At 47.0% G+C, this 6,664-nt stretch overlaps 1 non-coding gene across 1 annotated transcript; it reads right to left on the bottom strand.

Moving 5' to 3' along the window:
- Positions 1–4,775: 4,775 nt before the first annotated feature.
- On the bottom strand, positions 4,776–4,884 carry LOC120643296. Its single transcript, XR_005662975.1, has one exon. It is a non-coding gene; the product is annotated as a small nucleolar RNA R71 (small nucleolar RNA).
- Between the last annotated feature and the right edge of the window lie 1,780 nt (positions 4,885–6,664).

The raw sequence follows: 6,664 nt of genomic DNA, 5'->3' as shown, positions 1-6,664 counted from the left end.
TTTCAAATAGAAGGAATACTGGAATAGATCGAAGTGAGGTTCGATCCCCAAAAAAGCTTTGCAGAGATGGACAAAGATCGAAATATGAATAATAGAATTAGGGGTCAAGTGATGAACTTGAATCCCCCAGTGGTGAAGAAGACCTCGGAAGAAATCAGAAATAGGAAATCCGAGGCCTGGAAGAACATGAGGATGGAACACAACAGAATCACTCGTTTTCTCATGAGGAAAAGATTCACCAACAGAGCTCCTCCAAAGAATTATCTTTTGAGGTTGAAGAAGATGATCCTCTACAAGACCTCGGAGATGGAAGTCAGTACACTTACTTGATTTCCATCCCCGAGCCTTCGGCTCGCCAGCGGCTTCACCCGCCTTCCCCTTCCCAGCAGACTTCTTGGGTGCCATGGGAATGTGGAGAAGATGATTCTCTCTTGCTTCATGCTCGGGGGCTAGTGGTGGTTAGTTTCTCGCGGCAATCGAAGGCAAGAGCAGATGAACTAGCGGCGGCGGAGTGAACTAAGCCTGAAAGCGTGCTAAACCTAGATTTACTCGAAGCGTTAAATAAGCAGAGTCAGTGGCAGTTTTCGTAAATAACAAGAAGCTCAAAGGTCATGCGCAAGTTTTAGAGTTATTTCAGCCAGCAAAACTAGAATTCACTTCAAAGGAAAATAGAGCCAGCACGAAAAAAGGAAATCTTCATTCAAGATTACATTCTGAAGAAGGAAAAGATACAGATCTGAATGCTCCAACCACTCGAATCTACTCGAGCTTACCCACAACATAGAGTTGTCAGTCCCACGGCTGTTACAAAGATACAAATATTGTTATTCCCAACTGGGAATAATCCAAAAACATTCAGAGAGAAAAGGCTTGTTAGCAAGAAGAGATGCAAGATCGGGAGCATCGCAAATCCTCTTCTTGCAACATTCAGCGCCATTTCTTCTTCTCTCTGATATGTTTTTGCAATAAAATCAATTCCATCTCCGCAGAAGCCATCGAGGGGGAAACCACAAAAAATCCCCTCAAGAGTATGAAACCACTAAACTGCAAATGCTTCTGACACGGCTTCCACCATCAGCCCACCAGGTACAAGACGACCAGAATGGAAAAGCCTAGAGAAGCAAGGCCGGCGGCTAGGAAGATAGCAAGTATTTCTGCTGCTCGCAAATACTCTTCTAGCACCTATCAAGACACATCGACTACTTCTATCAGGAGGTCGAGTACTCTCCAATGAAGAACACTTGGAACCCATAGCTACAACAGAAGGTTTGAAGATATGAGAAGCCTCACATGCTGTTTAAATAGAAGAAGTAGCAGAGCCTCAGTACCACCCGTGACACCCAAGGACAAAGGAGTCACGAGCGGAATAGTGCAGATTCCATGGCAGTACTCGCCGCGTGAACTCACAAGTACACAGTACACTAGAAAGCAGCCTTTATCAGAAGAGTCTTTCCAGCTCTGCTGACCCCAGAGAAACAACAAAAGATATGACACAATTTTGGATCCTTAACCCCAGTCACGAGATCTGAATTTAAGGCTCGGGGGCTGCGGGATACGTGTCATAAAATGGCAACTTTTTTCAAAGATGTCTTGAATTTCAAATGGAAATTTGAAAGATTCAGAAGACCAAATTAACCCTCAGCCTGATCCTTTAGTTCAAACTAGGGCTCGGGGGCTACTCCATATGGAGCGCAAGTACATCGCGCACCATATATAAAGAAGAAATTCGGGGCTTGAGCACCTCATAGCCTCGATGCAGCCGAGAAAGTGCTCAGAGGACTACTCAAAGCACTCGACGGACCTCCGACATGGATAGCGGACTCCAGAAACACTCGAAGGACTCGCTACCCGGACAACAGATTACAGAGGCATTTAAGGCACTCGATGGATGTCTTATGAAGCACTCGAAGCCTGCAGGACTCGACTATGAAGAGCACGGGGGCTTGTCAGACCCGGGGCAGCGGGACTGCTCACAGGCGTGAAATATTCTATAGTAGGGAGTAGCACATGGGTATGGCCTACCTCTTTTGTATCTATCCGAATAGGAGTAGAACTAGTCGATGTACGCGGAAACTAGACAAACTCTTCGGACTAAGATCCTAACTGAACTCATCTAGGACTTCCCATGTAACCCTATTCCCCCAGATTATATAAGGGCGGACAGGGACCCCTCCAAAACAGGACGATACACATCGAACAACACCTAAGGCAATGCATACCACCACACAGGACGTAGGGTATTACGCTCCAGGAGCCTGAACCTGTCTAATTCTTTGTGTTCCTTGCACTATCGCGTTCTGATCTCAGTGAGTCCCTACCTACAATCAATCTCCTCGGGGTATACCTCAGAGAGCTTGCCGGTAAAATACCGACAGAACCTAAAGAAATCAAGCAGGACCCTCGCCAGTGGCTCTGTATCTACTCTACCGCCATTGAAGTTGCAGGAGAGAGAAACTCTACCAAAGTCATTGTTGACGGTGCTTAAGTGCCATTTTCACTCGTCAACTATACTCAATAATAAAGGAAAACTACATGCCTTACTCGCATATTTGTATCACTAACCTTTCTCCACAGTTGTTCTCGAGTTTTGTACATTTCAGATGAGCAGGAGTGGAATAAGCCAAAAACACGCAGCAGATGCCATACAACTACGCAGAATATCACGTCCGACGTCACCCACTTACAAGGAGGGCCCATCTGGTAGAGAAAACGGATGCGCCACGCATAATGCATACAAGGAAAGATATCAGGGCCCACATGTCAGCCTACCAGAGAAGGATAAGGACGAGAGGCGGCCAGGTGGGGCCGGCCGACGCCCTGGGTCGGCCGAACCTGGCCGGCCTCCCGTCCAGGTGCATTTCGAGGAGGAGTCAGCCCCAAGTCTCCTGATTACCTTCCATACGTGCATTTGGCGGGAACCCACCTCCACTAGTATAAATAGGGTCCCCTCACACCCCTCTCTCTCTCTCTCTCACACACACACACACACTTCATTCCATTCTCTCCAAAAAGGCTCTCCTCTCTCTTGCTCTCTTAGCTAGGTAGTGGAGCTAGGCTAGTTCTCTTTAGCGAGCAAGTCGTCCTCGGGGTCGTTGAGCAATCCTTGGCTCCCGGTATGGCTTTGTATCCGACTTGTCAGACTTCTATTCATAATATAGAATTATGCCAAGGTTTCTTTTCTATCTTGATAGTTTATCAATCCATGCTTAGATCGTTCATAAGTTATGCTACGATCTTTGTTAGGCCAGATGATCCGGGTACGGATAGAGGTTCGTTGTGCTTTCGGGCTTACTCTAGTGCTTTACTCATTCATCCGAAGGGTGGGAGACCTGGGGGCACTAGAGTAGTGACTTCATACATGAGCGTGGTGCTCGGGTCTGCGGGATCCTTCGGATACGACCATGCTCCACGGTTTGACTGGGGTAGACGGCAGGTGGTGACAGCCCTGTCCTTCTGGTGTAACAGCGGTGTTGCGTTTAGCGTACTCCCCAACGTTCGGGTTTGGTGTAGGAGTTCATGCAAAGAGGTAACAGGACTGGATGTACTCCGGTGCGGGACCTTCTCCCTGCTATCCCATTTTCCTGGCACCTGCAGTCCTAACCATGATCTAACATGACCCCAGCTTTGGATAGAAGTACTAGGACACCTAACCTAGCCTAAGCTCCAGCTGACTTGACGTAGGATAGAGTAGTTCTTTGTTTTATAATTTCTCTCCTTTATTTCTTCCTCTTGGAGTATGGATGTGTGCTGTGTCACATTACCCTTGCTTATTCTTTATCTGTACTTACCCCTGTTAGAGTATTGCCTATTGCTTGAGGCACAATGTCATGGTTAATGTTGAGTACAATACCTTTGCCGTTGCCGTCCTTTGGGACACAAATAAATGACGATACCCTTACTCTCCGGGTGAAATGCTACAACGGTATATCCGTGCGCTTGCGGATCCATCTGTAATCGTATTGATTATACCACGAGAGTGGCACCCCTTGGGTGCAGTTGCTAGGATGGGTTCGGCGCCCTCATTTCTAGTGATTGCACTAAGGACTGCCAACAGGCATTTCTAGCGCTGTTGCTAAGGATTAACCATTCCTAGTGATTGCGCTAAGAAATGTCAACAAGCATTTCTGGCGCCGTTGCTGGGGATGGCATGTGAACAAAGATATTGTGCTGGTATTAACTTAGACTTTGTACTCAAGATAGTCTTTACTCTTTCAGGCTAATGTCACTTTATGTCTTCTTTTATTTTTGATTTGAAAGAAGACAGGGGTAGTGTGTGACCTCTTTCTCCCTACCGCAAAACTACACAGACAATCCAGAGAGGCTCGTGAGAAGGGCACGACCTTGCATCGTTCCTCCTCTCGCTATCCTCCCGGCACAGAAACCCATTTCGGAAGCACCACTCGTTCTTGAGGCCATGGCTGAAAAGACTCTTCGCGAGTTCTCCGTCCCCTCCAACGACAATTTGGCCACCGGCCCCAACATCAATGTCAGGGACGTGAACTTCGAGCTCAAATCAAGCCTCATCAACATGGTGCAGACTAGCCTATTCTTTGGCAAGCCGAACGAGGACGCAAATGCACATTTGTAGAATTTTCTGGAGCTCTGCGACACCGTTGTCATACGGGGTGTCGCCGCCGACGTTGTCAAGCTTCATCTGTTTCCCTTTTTCCTCTTGGGGAAGGCGAAATAGTGGTTTTATAAAGAAAAGGACATCAACACCTGGGCCAAATGCTCTAAGGCGTTCCTCGCAAAATTCTTCCCACTGGGCAAAACAAATGCCCTGCGTGGGAGAATTTCAAGTTTCCAGCAGACAGGGATGGAATCCATCCCAGAAGCTTGGGAGAGGCTGTAGGAATACATCCTGGCCTGTCCTCATCATGGCATGGATGAGTGGCTCATCCTGCAAAGCTTCTACAACGGTAATATTGATGCCGCTGCTGGACGAGCCTTCCTCGACCTAACCATAGCCAAATCCAAAGCATTGGTCGAGAAGATGGTCTCCAATCAGGGGTAGAGCAATGAATGACTCCAACCTTGCACCAAGGGCACGCATACCATCAAAGAGACGGATATGATTGCCGCGAAGCTGGACTTCCTAATCAAGAAGATGAAGGAAGGGAGAAAACAACCGATCCATGCTCCCATTTACGCCATGGGTTCGCACTTCACGTGCGAAGTCTATGGTAATGGAGGACACTCGGGGAATGACTGCCCCGAAACCCGTGAAGACTGCGCCTACCTCAATAACAACAACAATGGGTACCATCCACAACAAGGAGATCAGGGGTGGAACCAGCCACGTCCACCTTTTCAGGGAGGTAATAACTACAATCCTTCTTATAATTCGAATTTCAATTCAAACCAAGCTCCCTTGAGAGAACTTATTCTTGGCCAAGTTAAAATCAACGAAAATATAAATAAAAAGTTTTTGGCCAATGACAAATCCCTAGAAAGTTTAAATGTCAATCTTGAAACTTTGTCTTCAACTCTTAAAACCAGTTAAGTTTCAACAAAATGATCAAAACCCAGCTTGCACAAATTGCTACTTCGTTACCTGCTGTTGAGGGCGGGAAGATCCTAGGGCAACTCGAGTCTCCCGTTGAAAATGTCAGCATGGTGTCTACCGGACGGGATAACTCATCCTGGAGGCCACCACGCAATAACCATGCAGGTAGGTACTATCCCCCAAGGAACAACATTTGGGATGGCATGGTGGCAGCAGTGCAAGAGGATCCAGGGGTCCCCATGATCAGCTGCTCGATCTACATCAAACACTTCGAGCAATGCCTACGCGATCTGGGGGCAAGCGTGAATATAATGCCCAAGGTAATATATGAAGCACTTGAATATCCTGCTCTTTCCCCCAACAACTATGCTCGTACAGCTTGCAGATTCAACCATTCGGTATCCCGAAGGGATAGCCGAACACATTTTCGTACGAGTACAAGACTCCTTCGTCCTTGCCGACTTTGTGGTAATGGATATGGAGGGCGACCTCGGAGTCGACCTCGTACTTGGGCGACCTTTTCTATGGTTTGCCAAGGCAAGGTTCGATGTCGGAAAGGGAGAAATCCATTTTCGTGTCGGAAAGGAGGATATGTTTTTCAGGTTCAAGAAGAAGGAAGAGCAGCGCTTCATGATTCAAAAAGACAGTGAAGGGCAAGCACTCTGGGGTGCACCAGAACCCCAGCCAGAACAATGACCCTCCGCACCTAAAAGAAAGAAGAAGGTGTGGCAGAAGGTCGAGAGTTCGGCCTCGTCCAGTTCTCCAGGACGAGCCAACGAATGGTAAGAACAATGGAGAAAAGTCGTGCACGTCGGACTTTAAATGACGCGCCTTTGCCAAAGGTAAATTGGTATTTATCTCATATTTTGCTTTCTCCACTTTTCAACATTTTCTTTGCACCTTATTTGTTTTTCTCCACTGCATGTTTGAAATTTTCAAAATTGTTTTCTACATGCTGGAATTTTTTCTAGCACTTTTCCTTTTTTACAAAAAAAATACCAAAAATATTTTCTGAGTTTTTAATCCTTTGGGAAAAATAATTTGGACATCTTTTCGAGCAAACTTTAGGCCGTGCACCATATTTCCAAAGTTCATAACCATTGAGGAAGCATCAGGCCGAAGGGGGGCACCAGGGGGCCCACCCTGGGGCCGGCCGAC

Source organism: Panicum virgatum, chromosome 7K (genome assembly GCF_016808335.1).
Source record: "Panicum virgatum strain AP13 chromosome 7K, P.virgatum_v5, whole genome shotgun sequence".
Taxonomy (NCBI): Eukaryota; Viridiplantae; Streptophyta; class Magnoliopsida; order Poales; family Poaceae; genus Panicum; species Panicum virgatum.
The sequence above is the reverse complement of the archived record's forward strand: the minus strand, read 5'-3'. Positions and strand labels throughout refer to the sequence as shown.